The 21,490-nt window shown below is 39.4% G+C and overlaps 1 protein-coding gene across 1 annotated transcript in view; it reads right to left on the bottom strand.

Moving 5' to 3' along the window:
• The window catches only part of LOC6052446 (NAD kinase), an 89,264-nt gene that overhangs the window by 66,589 nt on the left and 1,185 nt on the right, over positions 1 to 21,490 (bottom strand). The window lies entirely within an intron of this gene.

Genomic DNA, 21,490 nt, shown 5'->3' with positions numbered 1-21,490 from the left:
GAAGTGCTACTGCGGCTAACGTAGTCGTGTTGCACTCCGTCGAGAGATCTTGATCGTGGTCGAGCTGATGTGCCGTATTACGTAGACGGAGTTTATCTTGGGTTATCGAACTCGAGAGAGCACACGAGAGCGAGGGAGAGCATCGTCACGCTCAGATAGCGTGACCCGAACCCGACCCCAAGCCCAGCCGGGGCAGTCTCCGTCCAAGACGAAGACGCGTACCATACCCCGCGCGCGACATAGCGTCCGCGTGTATGGTGGCCCCGTCTACGGGCACGAGAGGACGCGTACCGCACACCGCTGCCCGTCCTAGCGTACGCGTGTATGGTGGCCCCGTCTACGGGCACGAAAGAGGACCCGCAGAGCATGCCTACCTTCGGGGGAAGCCATCTTTATCGGTTCCGGGCGGAAAGAGGGCGGGGCCGGACTCCCGGGGGGGGGGTCCGGGGACACTCGTCCAACATCGGTCCACATGTCCGCTGGCACGGTGGCCCGATTTACCCCGACTTGCCATAGACGCGGTCGACGGATCATTTTTTTCCATGCAATTTTTGGTCGACTGTTGTGAAACGCACTGCTTTCTCGTACCTATAGGGAAGTCAAGTTTGATGATGAGGTAGTTCATGAGCGTATATGGAAATTACATCATCGAACCGGGAACGTCATACACGGTTCTGCGGAGTGGTGTCAATTTTTCGATGATGAGGTCGTTCATGCGCGTATATGGAAATTACATCATCGAACCGGGAACGTCATACGCGGTTCTGCGGAGTGGTGCGCACTCGGAGATGCATGCACGTATCTACCACCGAGAGCGCGCTACAATTCAGACCGGTCCCACCGTATGAGCGTACGCCCGCTGAGACTACCCGGCTGGGACGGTACATTGAGGTGAGTCGGGTGCACTCTGACGCATGAGTCGATATGAGGGCTGTCGTGTGCGTATATGGAAATTATACCATCGAACCAGGAGCGTCATGCGCGGTTATGCGGAGCGGTGCGCACTCGGAGATGCATGCACGTATCTACCCCCGAGAGCGCGCGCTTGGCGCTGTGGCTATGGTGAGAGGTGGTGCGACACGACGGAAAGAGGAATGGGAGAGGTTCGGCTGTGAGGTGATGTTTGAGCGAGACCGTGTTTTGTTAACATGAACGTCATACGGCTACCACGCTGCTAGTCGGCGATCGTAGCGAGTATTATGTGTTCTTAAGGGGAGGCGCGCTGCAAGTTCTGCAGCGCTTGCCGCACACGAAACGAATGGGAATCTTTTGACGATTGTATTGCGCGCATGATACGACATCGAGGAACAACGTCTTACGATGGAAGAGCGTTGTGGTGAGGTTGGAAGAGTGAGGTAATTTCCATTACACACAACACACACTATATGAGACGGTGGTGCGCGCGGACCCTCGCCTGGTCCCGGACCACCCTCATGCCCGCATAGCGTGCGTGACGTGATAATGTTGACGAATTCTGGTTGATCCTACCAGTAGTATACGCTTGTCTCAAAGGTTAAGCCATGCATGTCTAAGTACAAACAGTTTTAATGTGAAACCGCATAAGGCTCAGTATAACAGCTATAATTTACAAGATCATTCACCTAGTTACTTGGATAACTGTGGAAAATCTAGAGCTAATACATGCAATATGCAGGGACCTCGCGGAACCTGTGCAATTATTAGTCAAACCGATCGTCCTTCGTGATGCTTGAGTTGAAATCTGGATAATTTTGTTGATCGCATGGTCTCGCACCGGCGACAGATCTTTCAAATATCTGCCCTATCAACTATTGATGGTAGTATAGAGGACTACCATGGTTGCAACGGGTAACGGGGAATCAGGGTTCGATTCCGGAGAGGGAGCCTGAGAAATGGCTACCACATCCAAGGAAGGCAGCAGGCGCGTAAATTACCCAATCCCGGCACGGGGAGGTAGTGACGAGAAATAACAATATAAGACTCTTTTATGATGTTTTATAATTGGAATGAACCGAGCATACATCCTTCGGTAAGGATCAAGTGGAGGGCAAGTCTGGTGCCAGCAGCCGCGGTAATTCCAGCTCCACTAGCGTATATTAAAATTGTTGCGGTTTAAACGTTCGAAGTTTATTATTGTCCAACACGGGTGCTACTCCTAATGATGGTAGTAGGTCACTGGATTGTTGCGACTATAAGACTGGGTGCCTATATGGTGGCGCTTGCCTATCAGGTACAGTGTTTTCACCAACCCAGCTGAGATTACCTTGAACAAATTAGAGTGCTTCAAGCAGGCCAATCAATGGCCGCGAATATTTTTGCATGGAATAATGGAATATGACCTCGGTCTTACGTTTCGTTGGTTTGTAATCAGATCAAGAGGTAATGATTAACAGAAGTAGTTGGGGGCATTAGTATTACGGCGCGAGAGGTGAAATTCGTAGACCGTCGTAAGACTGACTAAAGCGAAAGCATTTGCCATGGATGCTTTCATTAATCAAGAACGAAAGTTAGAGGATCGAAGGCGATAAGATACCGCCCTAGTTCTAACCGTAAACTATGCCAATTAGCAATTGGGAGACGCTACATCATGGTGCTCTCAGTAGCTTCCGGGAAACCAAAATTAGGTTCCGGGGGAAGTATGGTTGCAAAGTTGAAACTTGAAGGAATTGACGGAAGGGCACCACCAGGAGTGGAGCCTGCGGCTTAATTTGACTCAACACGGGAAAACTTACCAGGTCCGAACTTATTGAGGTAAGACAGATTAATAGCTCTTTCTCCAAATTAAGGGTAGTGGTGCATGGTGACTCAATCAAATTAAATAGAACGCTATCAGCAGTCAGATGTTGATCCCGTCGGCCGGATGGGCACGTCGGCCGTTCGCACGGTCGTGCGCGATCCATCCACCGGCGGTGTAGTGTGACCTGATAATACATCAACTCATTGAGGTTGATAATCTGCTTGTGATGAGCAAAATGAGATTGAGCGATCCGTGATGCCCTTAGATGTTCTGGGCTGCACGCGCGCTACAATGTGAGCAGCAGCGTGTACCCTACGCCGAAAGGCGCGGGAAATCACTGAAATGCTCATTTAGTCGGGATTATGGATTGAAATGGTCCATATGAACCTGGAATTCCCAGTAAGTGCTGGTCAATAGCTAGCGTTGATTACGTCCCTGCCCTTTGTACACACCGCCCGTCGCTACTACCGATGGATTATTTAGTGAGGTCTTTGAAGGTGAACATTTGCTAGTCCTTCCCGGATTACATTTGAATCGCTGAAGTTGACCGAACTTGATGATTTAGAGGAAGTAAAAGTCGTAACAAGGTTTCTGTAGGTGAACCTGCGGAAGGATCATTACAAAGCTTCACGTATCTCTGGAGCGTGATGTGTTGTTTTGTATCACCCATTCGAGAGCACCAGTGTCGACAAGTTCGGCACATACTCATCAATCGGGTGAACGATACCTGGCTGGTCAGCCTATATCGCGGTACCGAGCGCAAACGTGTGCGGCAGGTTCGTCCTATGTCCGCGTATACCACATGCGCTACCACCGGTTCGCGTGGTCCGTACACTCACGTACGGTGCGGCTGATCATCCGCGCACAATACTGTGCAACCCATTAAACAGTGTTTCTTGTTTGACCATACCCATGGCAAAGCAGAAGGCAGTCGTATGGCTACCCTGCGAAAAGACCGTAAATGCTAAGCTAAGGCACGTACTATTTGAACGCTAACGAGTCGAATTCAACCAAGCAGTAGAGGTACGGCTTCAGTTGGTTCGATTCCCGGTGATAGAGTTCTACGACTCTATCGCTGCATGAGTACACCAGTGCTGTTACGCGAGGCAAATGCTTGGAAACGCCTGAGCACGTACTATTTGAACGCTAACGAGTCGAATTCAACCAAGCAGTAGAGGTACGGCTTCAGTTGGTTCGATTCCCGGTGATAGAGTCCTACGACTCTATCGCTGCATGAGTACACCAGTGCTGTCACGCGAAGCAAATCATCGGTAATAACGTCAGAGGTAAGGTGAACTTTGTAGTTGCAGCATTAGAGTGACGAGTTTGTCATTCAGGCACTACAGGTTCATGGTCGATTTTGAACGCAACACAGCTGTGCTACCACTGACAATTGATTCCACATCGGTTGCTCAAAGCACAGTACCTGAGGGTTCGTCGTTTGACAAAGCATGTGAAATGACCTCCTTTCGTCGCCAGCAGTCGAGTACCTAGTACTCGTTCCCTGCTGGCATCCCGACGATTGATCTCACAGCGCGTCAGATATGCGAAGCCCTCGGCGTGTTAAGAGGTAGGTGATATGATAGTGATCATATCACTAGGACACGGCAACAGGGCACGGCACCAGGGCACGGCACCAGGGCACGGCATTGAACGCAACACAGCTGTGCTACCACTGACGATTGATTCCACATCGGTTGCTCAGAGCACAGTACCTGAGGGTTCGTCGTTTGACAAAGCATGTGAAATGACCTCCTTTCGTCGCCAGCAGTCGAGTACCTAGTACTCGTTCCCTGCTGGCATCCCGACGATTAGATCTCACAGCGCGTCAGATATGCGAAGCCCTCGGCGTGTTAAGAAATGATCTAATAGTGATCATATCACCAGGGCACGACATTGAACGCAACACAGCTGTGCTACCACTGACGATTGATTCCACATCGGTTGCTCAGAGCACAGTACCTGAGGGTTCGTCGTTTGACAAAGCATGTGAGATGTACCTCCTTTCGTCGCTAGCAGTTGAGTACCCAGTACTCGTTCCCTGCTGGCATCCCGACGAATGATCTCATAGCGCGTCAGATACGCGAAGCCTTCGGCGTGTTAAGAAATGATCTAATAGTGATCATATCACCAGGGCACGACATTGAACGCAACACAGCTGTGCTACCACTGACGATTGATTCTACATCGGTTGCTCAGAGCACAGTACCTGAGAGTTCGTCGTTTGACAAAGCATGTGAGATGTACCTCCTTTCGTCGCCAGCAGCCGAGTACCTAGTACTCGTTCCCTGCTGGCATCCCGACGAATGATCTCATCGTGCGTCAGATACGCGAAGCCCTCGGCGTGTTAAGAAATGATCTAATAGAGATCATATCACCAGGGCACGGCATTGAACGCAACACAGCTGTGCTACCACTGACGATTGATTCTACATCGGTTGCTCAGAGCACAGTACCCTAGGGGTTCGTTGTGAAATTACCTCCTTTCGTCGCCAGCAGTTGAGTACCCAGTACTCGTTCCTGCTGGCATCCCGACGATTGGATCTCACAGCGCGTCAGATATGCGAAGCCTTAGTGAACTAGGCACGCTCTGCACTGCAGGGCGTGCCTTTTTTTTTGCCCCATAGATGCTAATGGTGTCAGGAAAGGAATTGCGAGTTGGTGAAAGGTTATACCTTGATCCGCTCAGGTTGCCTTTTCGAGCTCGAATGGTTTGCTCCGATTCGACGGGTACGTTGTGCACGTAATGTCGTTGAGAGAGTACTCATGTGGGTTCTTTTTTTTGCTATTTTCGTGCCCCGAAAATATGCAACAAACATGACAGTAGGTAGCGTTGACATCGGCCACCATGCTGTATACCGAGAAGGGTGGAGGTGACACAGTAGGTAGCGTTGACTACGCATACCCATGACATGAATAAACACTGCCAGCTCGTGCTGCCGCGGGTCCATGGCTTGGTAATAGTTGAACCGGACAATGATGCTTGGAGGGAACGTGGGAGAACCATGTTTAAGGATGTGGAGGGTCTCTAACCCAGGCTTTCTAGACAAAAACGTCCAACGGACTACATAGATGAATTGAGATGTGTAAACATTAATTTCGATGCGCATTGCTTGCATTTAAATGGCATCGAATTTTATATCGATGAACATTGTTGGGAGTGACCTCCCCTTGATCCCACTGTACAATGGCACAAAATGGCTTCCTTAGTCATAGAAAAAGGCCTCCAAAAAGTTTGAGCCAAATTAGAAAAAAATCCGAAAAATTAAAATGCACTATCTCGGTAGATTCCGTAGAGAATCGCTCCTATATGTTTTGAAAATTTACTCAAGAACTGTTGTAAATATCAATAGAATATAAATCAATGACAATTGAACCTGAAAATCTACTTGATATTAGTTGAGCCGTGTTATTTGTATTCTCGATTTCATTAGTAAGTTTTCAAACGAGCAATTACAACCCAAGTAACATTTTTAAACCAACTAGCCACCACCAAGTTTTATTAAGGGTTTATTGTAGCATCTTGATTGCCTAATAGTTTTATTTGGGCATTCACCGCAACCAACAAGCAAGTCAAGCTGTCAAGTGCCATTAGGCATGTAAAAAACTCACTTAAAACCATAAGCTCCTTAAAGAGCATTTATCGCGGCCAAATAGCAGTGCATAAATATGGCGCTAGACGCGTGCTCTGATTGAATATGATTGACCGAAAAATTGAAAAATTGAAAACTGAAAAATTTGATTTAAATTTGATGAAAACACACATTTATGCTGAATTTCTGGTATGATTTATATAGCGATGGATGTTAAAAAATCTTTTAAACATTTTTTTCAAAGAATTGCAATAAAATATTTTTTAACATTAAACACTATGATTACAAAATATTGATTTTTGATGAAGCGAGTTGAATTTTTTGGCTCTATCTCCCCTACATTTATCAATAAAATTTCAACCGCAGCTGAATTTGAGCCATCAATTGTGAGAAATAAGCTTTCAAATTATTTGGATTAGCTCTAATATCTATTATTTATCATCGCCATTTTTGACAACCATCTCCATAATTTCATTTGGCAAGACGAAGACTTATTTTTGCCAAAATAAAACCTATTTGGCATAAGGCGTTTGAAGACGTATGAAATGTCATTTTTCCATAACTCCTGACTAGGTTTTAACAAAGGTTTTATCAAGGCTTTGAGGATGTTATTAGGATTCAGTTGTAAAGCCTTGAACTCCTATGTAGGTTTTATAAATAGGCCGTAACAACCTTTTGCGGAGGTCCTTTTGGGTTTTAAGTGGGGTTTATCAAGGTTCTGGGGAGTTTGTTACGACTAAGGGGTTTTAATTTTGGTTTTGGTTGATAGGTTTTATAGCGGTTGTGACAGCTTTGATAAAGCCTAAAATGTTACTTGGGAATGAACTCACTTTCATTAGCGATGAACTCCAATGCATGTAAAAAGTCACAAATAGGAATCAGGGAGCAGGAAATGGGACGCGAATGCCAAGAAAATGAAGGAAATCGACGCTAACGGGAGAGAATTGAGCGAAAAGAGACCGGAAATTGACATTTTTCTCTCAATTCTCTCTCGTTTTGCACAAACGATGAACGTTTTGACCGAACGATGATCATTTTGCTTCGTGCGTGTTTGAAAAGATCTCAGTGAAAAGGATAATATTTTGTTACTTATGTATTTATGTTTTTATAACGTGTTTACAAAAAGAAGTAGGTTTTTGGTGCCACTGCTTTGGTGGCTTTTCCTGCCTTAAAAAGTAAATAAATTCAAATTCAAAAATCATAACATTTAATCATCATTATCTTAACATTATACAATACAATAATAACAAATTCTGAATTTTCTCAAAAATTCAGGTGTTATGCATTATGCCTTTTATGATATTTATTTCCTACTTTGATTAAAATTGGGTTGCTTTTAGCTTCAAAAATTTGAAAATAGACGTCTCAGATGGGAACTAGGTACCAGACGAAAAAAACATCCAATTTTGGATGTATTCCCAAGTAACATTTTTTTCCAGGAGTTCTACAAGAGCTCTTCAAGATAGCTACAGCATAGCAGTTTGGACCGCGGTAGGATAAAACTCTCTTCAAGTACTCTTCCAAACTCCTGAAGAAGTTTTGAAGAGAATTTTATCCTACCGCGGTCCAAACTGCCATGCTGTAGCTATCTTGAAGAGCTCTTGTAGAATTCCTGGAAAAAAATGTTACTTGGGTTGTTGACTTTTTACAAAAGTATAACCGTATGTGAAACTTTTGGCTTCAACATTTTGAAAATGTTGGTAAAATCTACCATCTTTTTGCTCATTATTTACATTTGTTACAGTTGAAAAAAATAATGAAATTTTCTGACAAAGTTTCGGTAAATAAACATTGAAACAGATTATTTGATGACCAAAACATAAAATTATCGAAAACTGACATGGGACAATTACGTGTAGAACTGCAGTGTAGTACCAAACTAAATATAAAACAGATAAATTTATTTTCAGATTGAAAAGTAAATCATTCCTTATTCACATTTCTTCAAATAATACCACTTTCTTCAACATAACAGCAAATCAGTGCACACGTCATTCAATCGGACAATGTTGTTGTTCAATTGATAATCTTCGATGAACTTTACTTTGTTAAACACTGCCCTGCAATGGCGCAGCATTTTCCAGTTTAATTCAGATTTTTTGCTGCGTTATATAATAGGGGTTAGTTTGAGTTTGCCAACAATCGATTATTGTGTAAACAATTTAGAAGTACTTTTTTACAACCAAATATTACCTCATATTAAATTTGATTACAAGTATTGGTGATTAGCCGTGCAAAACTGCAAAGTTGCACCTTCAAAGCAGCAATTTTGGCAAACCAGTTATCAGCTTTGCACATCATCAATCACCGTATAAGTCAGCTGTTAAGTGTGTACAAACGATGACTTGGCACTTTTAAAACTGCAGAAAACAATTGAATTGATAAGTTTTCCGCACAAAACTAGACAGTCATTCCGATTTTATCGGCGCAAATCACTTTGAAGCAGCGTGATTTAGAACGAGGCGCTGAAATGTTTCCCCTCAGCGTTGAAATGTTTCACTGAAACCGTTTCAGCTCGAGGCTTGTATAACTCTATTTAGCTTGCAACGCACTTTCAGACCCCGCGGAACTGCCCAAGGCTTAAATTTGGTGTTATGGGCCGCCGCCGGTACTTTATTTCTGGTTGACCTTCAGGGGGGGGGGGGCGATTTCGATGTGTGTTCGAAGAACTTGAAGAGTGAAATAAAAACACGCGACCGGCTGTTTATTGGTGGGGTGGATGGTGTTTGCGCCGTACAAAAACCGGCCATTGCGGAAGAATAAGGTCAGGCACATAATTGGACTCAGCTAAGCGCACACACCGGAGTTTTTTGGTGGGTTTGGTTTGGTGTTATGCGATATCGCTAAAGGAAGCTTGGTTTAGGTTTAGCTCTGGAGGCCAATCAGCTATCGAAAGCTTATTGATTTGATCACATATGTGAAAGTGGGATATTTATTGATTTGTTATTGTTTACTAAAACAATTTAAGAATATGTAGGATTTTTTTTTAAATTAAGATTCACAATTAAAAACGTGTAAATTTGGAGGGCATCAATTGCTAATTATTATGAATTATTACCTACATTAATATTTAAAAATTGTACTACACATCAAAAAGATAGCAAATTCAAATTCCGGGAAGTAATATAACATTTTTGACATGAAAGTTTCCAATTTTTTCTGTCTGCTTTTGAATCTTGTTATGGTTTGGTGAAAAGTTTGTATGCCCAATATTTTTTTACAAATTCAACCAAGCAAATCATCAATTTGGTGAGGGGCAATTTGCCACTGCTGCGTACCGAATTGCCGGTTTGTTTTCATATCGACACCGGCGATCGATGGCGACGCTGCTGCTGTGTAGTGGCCATCGCATGACCGTGAAGAAGTCGCTGACTTCTGTGGTGGCCATTGCCACACACTAACCCACAGACTCACACACACATTTTCGGTTAGGAAATATCCAATCTCGGAAATGTGTGAACATTGCGAAATGCTGTTTGTGGTCACTTTTGAGCTTTGGGACTTCAAGAGAGATTTTTGTATTAATTTGATATACCTATTATGAGCGTAATTATCACCAGCTTGACGCCATTGCACGGTAAGAACATCTTTATGACAGCAAGCAAAAAAAAAAACAAAAATGGCCGCCGGCCAGAGCTGTCCTCCAAATCGCTGCTGGTTTGCCGTCAAATCGTGTGACGAATGTTCTTTTGACACTTTTTGCATCAATCCCCCTTCCCGTCTCTGTCTCATTCATTTCTTATGAATGTGGTTTGTTTTTGTTGGTAAACACCAGATTTGCGTGTGTTTTTGTTGTTTTTTCAACAGCTTCTCTCCGCTGTGTATATCACATGGCGTCGATTTAAAACCACTTGCACACAACAACGCAGGAGGAGCGCCAGTGAAACTTAAGGTAAGGAATTTGGGTCAAAATTGCGCCAAGAAATCGTAAATTAAAAACAAACATTTCTTCACTCCGAGCCGACCGGCCGGTCGGTCTGCTAGGGGGTGATTTGAGCCGTTGTTGCGATTATTACGAGTACTTGGGTCTAGTAGTTGAAGTTGATTCCAGGGCAGCTTTGGCTGAAGCTCAAGTGCGTACAGTTTAGTTGATCACTTCGAGTACAAAACATGTGCACATTGTTGTTAACAACGATTGAGTGTGTTTTCGAAATGGCTTAAAACTTCCAGTGTTGACAATCTTCAAAATTTGACCTTATCCGATTACATCAATTAGAAAATAATATAATTTTCGATCTATTTCAAGCAGTGAACAAATATTTCAAAATCACAGCAATTCAAAATTTCCGGCTTCAAAAAAGGACATAAATATCACTTAAGTGGTCGTAAATTGTGATAGGGTTGCCAAAAAGTGATAGGGTTATCTGGAAATGTATTTCGATTACCTAACCAAAAATGGGTCGGATGATGGATCCATACATAGCATACATATTACAGACATTTAAGTAAGATCCGGCTTTAAAACAGTACATACATATCATAATTTGAGACAGGGTTGCCAGATCTTCGATTTTTTGGACTCGTTGGAAGGTCTTTAGATTACCGATTAAACGGTATACAACATTATGGTATTTAGCAGTGTTCCCACTAGCCTAAGCCATCGGCTAGGCTAGGTTCATTTTTCTGGTTCAGGTTCACTCCACACGTCGGCAAGCATCGTCGGCTCAGGCTCAACGAGCGCCGTGAGCCTTGGTTCATTTGGTTCAAACCAGGCGAGGCTAGCCAAAATGAACCATTGGCTTGAACCTGGCTTGAACCTGATTAAAGAATGTTAGGCTAAACGGCGAGCTCTGTTACACCATTATACTGTTCAACCCTAAATCTACTACTGCGTAACACTGTTACACCATAACAGTGTTACACCGTAACATTGTTACACCGTAACATTGTTACACCGTAACATTGTTACACCGTAACAGTGTCACACCGTAACAGTGTTACACCGTAACCGTAACCGTAACAGTGTTGTATCAATGTTACAGTGTAACAATGTTACGGTGTAACAATGGTACATCATTATATTTGTTACACGGTAGGATTGTTGCACCGTAACACTTATGCATAGTCATGGTTTTCATTAGCCGGGTTAGCCTGGCTTAAGCCATGGTTCATGGTTCACTGAACCAGGATTGAACCACAAAAGGAGGCTTAAGCCGAACCAATTTTATTGGTGAACCTAGCCTAACCGGTTCATTTGGGAACTCTGGTATTTAGTATGATTTTCGGCCATTTATCTAACATTCGGATATATGCGAAAACACATTTGTATACATAACTTTTGAACTACTTATCGAAACATCATTTTTTTTGAAACTCGATCAATGGGACCGTAAACCGAGCCATATTCAACCGGTTTGGCCTAAAGCGGTTCAGCCAGTGTTAAAAAAACTGAGTGACAATATTAGTAACACACATACACATAAACGGAAGGCATTTGTTCTGTTTTCGATTCTGAGTTGATAGGTATACGTGAAGGTGGGTCTACTTCTTATCTGAAAAGTTCATTTTAAGAGCAGGATTAAAGCCTTATCTCAGTGAGGAAGGCAACACAATACAAGTTTCAACTAAAAAGGAACATTTTGTAGTAGGGGAAAGTGCGGCAAGTGTAACAAGCTAAGAAAATGCTCATAATATTCCATTAAAAACGTATAAAAATCTGTCGGATTTTTTTAAAATCATCTTATTCTAGGTCTTGACAAGGACATTGAAAGAACAAGTTTTTTTTTAAAACCCTGCTTTATTATGAAAAAAATGATTTTAATTTTTTTGATTTTCCCTACGTTCCACTCAACCAATAGGGCAAGATGAACAATGCATGAAACAACATGTTAATTTGCTAACAATTAAACTGTTATCACTTAGGTAAATCAGATTAGAATGTATTCGAAACGTTTCTTTAATTTTTAGATTAAATTATAATATTTTACTAAAAATTTTAATTTTAGAGTTTTTAAGTACTTTTATGTATTTATTTCCCAATAAAACATGTTTTTACAGCAATTCGTAATTTTTCCATGCTAAAAATCCATATGGTTCACTTGCCCCACCTGAACAAGATTTTTAAAAGCTCTCAACAAAAATAACCAAAAGATAAATCATACCTTATACTCGGTGCAAGTCATTAGTAGGGAAACTACTGATCTAGGAAAAATAGCATAGCAAACGAGCCCTAACCCTTGTTTTGTACTTTCCAAATATTATAAGAAAACAAAGGTTTTGAAAAAAAAACTTCATTAAATCTTATGCCCCGTGGCGTTTAAGTCGTTTTGACGGTTATGTGTTAGTAGAATCAGCTAATTGCATTGCTAGCAACAATTCATCATACTGGAAACAATCAAAATTGTAAAAGTTATGGGCGTACGCGCGATTGTTCCTCTTGACGTCTTGCCCCAACTTCCCCTAACCAAGATCCTACCGCATAACGATAACGAAAAGCTTGATATTACTATACATAGTTGCCATGGTGAATAACGTCATGACTCGAATTCCCGGACGCTTCGAAACCCGGACACCTCATCTTGTTTTATTGATTATTTGGATATAAGTTCGCATTATGGATGTCTAGACGGTGTTATTTGGTGAAGTCTAACATCAACTTTCATTTGAAGTTTGTTTGAACACTGTAGTTAATGCCAAAACAATAAATAAAATAAAATTATAAGTTAACCAAAGAATTTAAACATTTCACTGAAATATTTCATAGGCATCTGAAGCACCGGGAAGGCAAAGCAGAAAATTATGGTTTTGATTTCCTTAAATTCTTGCAATTTTTTATAAAAAACTAACTTAATCCACCTATGTGGTTGGCGCCTTCCTCACTTTTTACCAACATTTGGTGATACGATGGGTTTGGACACAAATTCCATCTGGTTCTCAATAATAAAAAAATACACAAATGTCACTCAAACGGTCATAACTTGAGACTGAGCGTTACCAGATCTTCAATGTTTTGGACTCATGGGAAAGACTCATTACCTAACCAACGAAGGATCGGATGATGGATCCGGACATAGCTTAGGCATTAAAAAAAGTACAAAAATATCACTTAATCTCGAAACAGGGATGCCAGAACTTCAATGTTTTGGACTGATTGGAATGGTCTTTTGATTACTTAATCAACGATGGGTCGGATGATGGATCCGAGTTGACATACATTTAAGTAAGATCCGGCTTCAAAAAAGTACATAAATATGACCATGGTTATGACCACTTAGGTCATAACTTGAGACAGGGTTGCCAGATCTTCAATGTTTTGGACTAATTGGAAAGGTCTTTTGATTATCTAACCTACGATGCGTCGGATGATGGATCAGGACATAGCACAGTGGTCCAGATCGCAAAATTAAGTGGAAAATGGATTTTCCGAAAAATGGTGACGTTTTGGAGCTTTGGTGTCTTCAGAAGAGTTGTTGCAAATGGAAAGGGGCAACTTTTGGTTTGGTTCAAAATTAGGGTGGTTCACGATTAGGGTGATTTTGAAAATCTAACTTTTCAGGAATATTTTTGGGAATTTTTTTGTCTTCTAGAAAGTTGATGGGCTTGCCAATCCAAGCAACTTTGTCGAAGACACCAAAATTTTATCTCGTAATCTACGCCTTCTATGACCAAATTTATAAAAGCATCTGAGCAAACCTTCAAAAATCAGTTTTTGAACGTTGCAATTCAGGTTAACTTTTAGAAAAGTGATATTCGGAGCACTTTTAGAGCTCTACAAAACAAACATTTTCATTTTTGACATGTCAATTTGGACTTAAGGGTCAAAGTTACAGCCATTTAAGGTAAAAAGATGCAAATTTAAAACTTAAATATCTCAAAATGGCGCAAGCCAAATTTTGAGCACTAGGTTGCATTTGAAAGAAGAGATCTAGCACTACAAACGCTGAAAAATCTCAGGGTGTTTTCTTTAAACTTGAGATATCTTCATTTGAAAAGTCTAATTTTCAAGGAAAACCATATGGGACCACCTAACGAAATTCGAAAATTGTCCAAATATATGTTTTCCATGTAATTTTGCCCGCTAAATCTGAATCTGCCCTCAGAATTGAGCCAAAATGTCAACAAATCGATTTTTGGTCATATTTTGGGTTTAAATGATAATTTTACATGGAAACCCAAAATATGACCAAAATCGATTTGTTGACATTTTGGCTCAAGAGGGCAGATTCAGATTCAGCGGGCAAAATTACATGGAAAACTAAATTTTTTCCTTGAAAATTAGACTTTTCAAATGAAGATATCTCAAGTTTCCTGAGATTTTTCAGCGTTTGTAGTGCTAGATCTCTTCTTTCAAATGCAACCTAGTGGGCTTGCGCCATTTTGAGATATTTAAGTTTTAAATTTGCATCTTTTTACCAAATGGCTGTAACTTTTGACCCTTAAGTCCAAATTGACATGTCAAAAATGAAAATGTTTGTTTTATAGAGCTCTAAAAGTGCTCCGAATATCACTTTTCTCTAAAAGTTAACCCTGAATTGCCACGTTCAAAACTGATTTTGAAGGTTTGCTCAGATGCTTTTATAAATGGTCATGGTGTCTTCGACAAAGTTGCTTGGATTGGCAAGCCCATCAACTTTTAGAAGACAAAAAAATTCCCAAAAATATTCCTGAAAAGTTAGATTTTCAAAATCACCCTAATCGTGAACCACCCTAATTTTGAACCAAACCAAAAGTTGCCCCTTTCCATTTGCAACAACTCTTCTGAAGACACCATAGACACTATGCATAGTTTTCATATAGATAAGTGAGATCCGGCATCCAAATTCCCGATTCACAACTCTGACACTTTTTTATACATAACTTTTGAACTACTTATCAGTTCTTCAAACAATTCAATAGCGCAGTATGGAGCACCAAAACGGATTGAATGCAACTTGTTTGACTAAAATCGGATCAGCCAGTGCCGAGAAAACTTTGCAAGAATTTTGAGCACCAAGGGGAATACGCAAACACACACACACACACAGACAGACATTTGTTCAGTTTTCGATTCTGAGTCGATAGGTATACATGAATTATAGCCTTACCTCAGTGAGGAAGGCAAAATATCCATTGTTTTAATGTTAACAGCTTATTCGAGAACTAAAGAATGTCATTCACTAACATTTCAGTCCAAATTTGTGCGATTCAAAAGCAAAATCGAGTGTCCGGAATTTGAAGCAAAAGTGTCCGGATTTCGAATCAGCGTTTATCAGTGTCCGGGATTCGAAGCACAACAAGTCATTTTAATGTTAAAATTCTGATGAAAAATTGTTAGAATCGTATTTTGCTCTGCATATTTCTACATTTATTACATGATTTTTTGCCATCCACAACAAACATGCTACTAAGTGTCCGGATTTCGAATCATGACGTTACCACACTAGAGTGTAATATAATTGTATGAAAAAAAAAGTTGTCCAAACTCAGTTAGCACAGCAATTTTTCAGTTCCTTTTGGGGTCCGGAACAACTCGCCATAGTTTGGGAACGATTAGTTTAGTCTCCAATTTACGCAAGCAATTCAATTTTCTATGGGAATTTGTATGAGAAAACTTTTTTTTTTAATTTTTCTATTTATAAAATTCACGTTTCATGCTAAATTGAAACCGGACTCGTTTTCGGTTGCTCTAAAACTTGCTCCTAAAAAAAGATACAGTGTCCTCAAAAAAGGTCTAAATCGTATTTTTTGCTCGAAAATCAAGTTTTAAGTGAGTTTTGAACCCGCTTTTCATGATTGAAATTTCCGAAGTATCATACAAACCTTCGGATAATCGAGTCCGGACTGAATTTGGATCTTCAGATACAACAGAATTAATATTTTTTTTAATATCAATATTCCAACCAAAACTTGAATCCCAGTTGATACCTAATGCTAACTTATTCAACAATCAACAATTTGTTCTATTTCCAGCAGCGATGTAGGCAATTGATGGGTAAAAAAATCGAATGAATAATTTAGGTCAAACACCACAAAATCGATATATTACATGTTGCACTGCAGTAACGATTTGTGGGATAAAGTTCCTTTTTATCGATTAGTTCAATTTTAATAGAAATCCGTCCATAAATTTACGATTGTCCCCTGCAATCTGTGAGATAATTTCATAAAAGTACGTGTAGAAAATCAGCTTTGTTTCTCACCTTCTGGAATAATGAACTAAAAACACTAGAACATTCCAAACGGTGAGGAACGCTCGTTGCATAATGGATAAGACACGTACAGCAGCGGTCAGTGAGTGAGCAAAAATTGCATTCCAAGTGCAGCACACACTCGTTCGAGGAATCGGATGAGCTGGGAGCATGTACATGAAGATAATTACAGAGCACACACTCGGTCAGTGCAACTGCACGGAAACACACCGCCAGTAACACCCTCGGAAACAAGTGTATCTCCGCTTTCAACTAGAAACTAGACTTAAATCTGCACTAGTTTGTAGTACAAAATTATGATCTACTGAAGTAGGCAGGGTAAAATTTCCCATTTTCAGCTGTGACTATTTTTTCACAAGGACAAGGGAAATTCTCCACGGTATCCCTAATTAAATTTTGCTTGAAGTTTGAGGGATCAAGCGTTTCGTCCATTGCTGAATCAGTGAAATGATGCCTCTCCCCTCTAATTTGTGTAAATTTTTGGCACACAACGGATTTTCTCATTTCACACCGGCTTGCCGGCGATGATGAATTTTACTCGGAATCTCACTCCGGCTATTATGACATACTCCACCACGTGTGTAAGATAAATCGATCGATCGGCTGTAGATTAGGTGTGTGTAAAAACGCGATCGATGCGATGCGACCAGTTGGGCGGTAACCGGCAACACCGCCGACTGCCCTCCCTGGCGTCTGGCCGCACCTTAAGTGCTTGTTACGTAAAAATCTAAGCCACGCGACCCGTTTTTCGTTGCCGGTGCGGACTTTACGGAATGTCATGTTTTTTCTTCTCCCTAGTTTTAGTGCGTGTCGTTCCGTTCGTCATATTTTGCGTTTGGTATTCGTATGTGACAGGAAATGGGGTGTTCAAATTAAGAACAATAATGTTATAGTTTGAATATGTTTGCACTACTCACTCATTATAAAACTTGTTATTAAATTCATTTAAAAGAAAACTTTTAAAAATGTTTTTTTCAGGTTTTTTTTTTTTGCAATTTAACAATGTTTTTTGCAACATTTAATGTGACTTGTGTATAAAAACATCAGATTCTACTGACATTTATGCCATTTTTATGAAAAAAAATTAAAACTACAAGAGTACATAACAACCAAGGAAGTTAAAATTACGGACCCAATGATGCTGGAATAATCTGATTATAAAAAAACACTCAAACTTTGTTGTCAAATATTTCATAAACAGTACTTTATTGTAAACAGAGCATGACGGACTTATGGGGCAATTTATACGTAGAAAGTTGTGATCACCTTCCTAATTAAGATTATGTACGATTCAAAATATAAAGGAGCTGCCTGTGTGGATCAATTGGACCGCGCACTGGACTCACAATCCACAATCGCCGGTTCGAATCCCGAGGCGGACACAAACAATTCTAAGTGTAAATATAGGTATTCGGTGCCCTCTCCCCGTGCCATACCTTCACACTTAGGGAGGCGGAGTCTTGTCGCAAAAAGAACGATACACGCCTGTGGATCCGTTGACGAAACCGCAAGGTTTAAGATAAGAGGGCCATTATAAGGTGTTACGTCGATTCCATACGATTCAAAATATTCTATAGTGAAAATTGCGTTTTTTTCTGAAAAAAGATGTTTTTTTGAAACTAATGGAGATGAGTGGTACATACCAAGCAAAAATAAAAAAAATGATTAAAAAAATAATTTTATGATATTTTATTGCAAATGAAAGTAAAAGAAATGCTAAACATTTCGAAATAATTATGGCATATTATAAGGCTCATTTACAAACTGTTCCAATTTACATGAGCCATCATACGTCTACTCTCATGCTACTTTATATGAGAAAAAGCTATTTCTAAAAAAAGCACTTTTTACCGATAGAATATTTTGAATCGTATCGATATATATATTTTTGTTTCTACCTTACCGTGGGATAAATCAATTATATCGATAGTTTCCAAAGTTTTGAAGATACTAAAATTTGTGTAACTTGGTGCAAGAAGCTCTTGTTGATGAACACCGTTTTAAATTTGAAAAATTCAGCTCATTGTAGAAAATTGTCCACTCAAAAAAAAAATTACAAACTTATTCTGGCAACCCTGTCTCAAGGTATGACCGCTTTAAGCAGTTCTCTCAGATTTCGGTCATTCGACTTTTTTTGTATTTTTTAATCCGGCTGAAACTTTTTTGGTGACTTTGGTATGCCCAAAGAAGCCATTTTGCATCATTAGTTTGTCCATATAATTTTCCATACAAACTTGAAGGAATTTTTTGATCGATTTGGTGTCTTCGGCAAAGTTGTAGGTATGGATATGGACTACACTGGAAAAAAAATGATACACGGTAAAAAAAAACTGGTGATTTTTTATTTAACTTTTAATCACTAAAACTTAATTTGCAAAAAAACACTATTTTTGATTTTTATTATTTTTTGATATGTTTTAGAGGACATAAAATGCCAACTTTTCAGAAATTTCCAGGTTGTGCAAAAAATCTTTGAGCGAGTTATGAATGTTTGAATCAATACTGATTTTTTTCAAAAAATCGAAATATTGGTCGCAATAATTTTTCAACTTCATTTTCGATGTAATATCAAATTTGCAATCAAAAAGTAATTCAGTGAAATTTTGATAAACTGCACCGTTTTCAAGTTAAATCCATTTTAAGGTGACTTTTTTGAAAATAGTCGCAGTTTTTCATTTTTTAAAATTAGTGCACATGATTGCCCACCTTTAAAAAACTATTTTTGAAAAGCTGAGAAAATTCTCTATATTTTGCTTTTTTTGAACTTTGTTGATACGACCCTTAGTTGCTGAGATATTGCAATGCAAAGGTTTAAAAACAGGAAAATTGATGTTTTCTAAGTCTTACCCAAACAACCCACAATTTTTAGAGTCGATATCTCAGCAACTAATGGTCCGATTTTCAATGTTAAAATATGAAACATTAGTGAAATTATCCAATCTTATCGAAAAAAATATTTTCAGAATTTTAAAAACTAGACTAACATTTAAAAAGGGCCAAACATTCAATATTACGTCCTTTTAAAATGTTAGTCTTGGTTTAAAAATTCTGAAAATATTTTTTTCGAAAAGATTGGATAATTTCACAAATGTTTCATATTTTAACATTGAAAATCGGACCATTAGTTGCTGAGATATCGACATTAAAAAATTGTGGGTTGTTTGGGTAAGACTTAGAAAACATCAATTTTCCTGTTTTTTAAGGGGTTACATACATGTAGAAAATCACAAAATTTCATATTAAAGAAAATTGATTAAATCCACTTAAAAGATGATTTCAATCACTCCTGAAAGTTTCATGAAGATATTTCATGATTTAACTTAGTTAGACACGATTTAAGCTCAGAATTTTGCCATGCTCAAAGCCAACTGTGTAACTTTCTGAGCGTTTTCTCTGTACACCAAGTTGATTTACGGGTGCCACGATATCTCGAGATGGGATGGACCAAATTGGCTGAAATTTTGGGTGAAGACTCGTTAAACCGGTCCCATGTGCATGACGAAGTCCGATTTTGAAATTTTGAATTTCAAAAAATACAAAAATCAAAAACTGGCGATTTTTTATATGAAAAACAGAAAAATATTTTTATCTTTTTTTTAAATAAACTTTTTGAAAATCGGCCTTCGTCATGCACACGGGACCGGTTTAACGAGTCTTCACCAAAATTTTGAGCCGATTTGGTCGAAGCAATGTAGAGATATCGTGGCACCCGTTTTCTGAAACTGCTAACTTAAAATAGCTATATCTCGGCAATGATACAACCAAATGTCTTCAAATTTGTTTTGTTAATAGATGAAAATGTATATTTTAATGCCCTGAAAACAGATTTTGAAAAAAAGTTTAATTGGGTGCTCAAACCGACCTCAGAAATAAAAAAAGGTGCAAAAAAAGATTGTACACCTTTCGAAAAATTAACATAAATAAAGTTATTTGTTGACAAATCACCATAAATCCAGTCTCCCAACTCCAAATAGGCATCGTTGACTGATTAAAACAATAATTTGGATTGAATATAAAGTTTACCAATTACTTATTATAAAAGTTTATATAACTCTGGAAATTCTGTATAAAACTTATCTAAACTTAATTTTACAAACTTTTGATTCAATTAAATGTCAATATACTACCATAGAATTTCTAAATAAACATTCTGGAGTGGGTATAACACCGTTTTGGGGGTCTTTGTATCGATAGAATAGATTTTTCGTTGGAATTTCGTACCAACCCGGAATTATGTCGTCGGAAAATCCGCCGGCATCCAAACCGGTCCACGTTTCACAAGTCAACCTATATGGCATCGGGTAAGTTTGATCCACGAGAACAAAAATTACGAAAGTCCATACATTTTTGGCAGGTTGCTCAAACGAAACCATAACAACGTTTTGCCTAGGTATTTAAAAACGTGAGTTTTATTGAAAACCAAGATGTTTGGGTATCAAAAGGAAATTTTATGCCCTTTCCGATACCACATAGCTTGACTTGTGAATCGTGGACCGGTTCGGATGCCGGCGGATTTCCCGACGACGTAATTCCGGGTTAGTACGAAATTCCAACGATAAATCTATTCTATCGATTCAAAGACCCCCAAAACGTTGTTATACCCACTCCAAAATGTTCATTTAGCAATTCTATGGTAATATATTGGCATTTGATTGAATTAAAAGTTTGTAAAATTACTTTTAGATAAGTTTTATATAGAATTTCCAGAGTTATAAAAAAATGTAGTACTCGGTTTCTGTCAAACATTAAATTGTTTACATGTTTTATCACAAAATGTGCATAGTGCCCAAGGGATGTAAATGCTTTTTTTACATACTGTATATAAATATTTGTGTGTCTTTTTTTGGGTGTTTGAGTTCAAATATAAACACAAAATTGCTCTTAAGTGATTTAGAAATTTTAAATTTATGATGATGGCAACAGACATTAAACCACTCAAATTTAACGAATTTGAGCTAATGGAAAATACAAAAAAAGTCAATGATTCGATTTTCCGAAATTTCTAAGAAACCTCCGGATCATCGAAACTTCGGGTAATTGACTGGACTGTTGCA

Source organism: Culex quinquefasciatus, chromosome 2, assembly GCF_015732765.1.
Source record: "Culex quinquefasciatus strain JHB chromosome 2, VPISU_Cqui_1.0_pri_paternal, whole genome shotgun sequence".
Classification (NCBI taxonomy): Eukaryota; Metazoa; Arthropoda; class Insecta; order Diptera; family Culicidae; genus Culex; species Culex quinquefasciatus.
The sequence above is the reverse complement of the archived record's forward strand: the minus strand, read 5'-3'. Positions and strand labels throughout refer to the sequence as shown.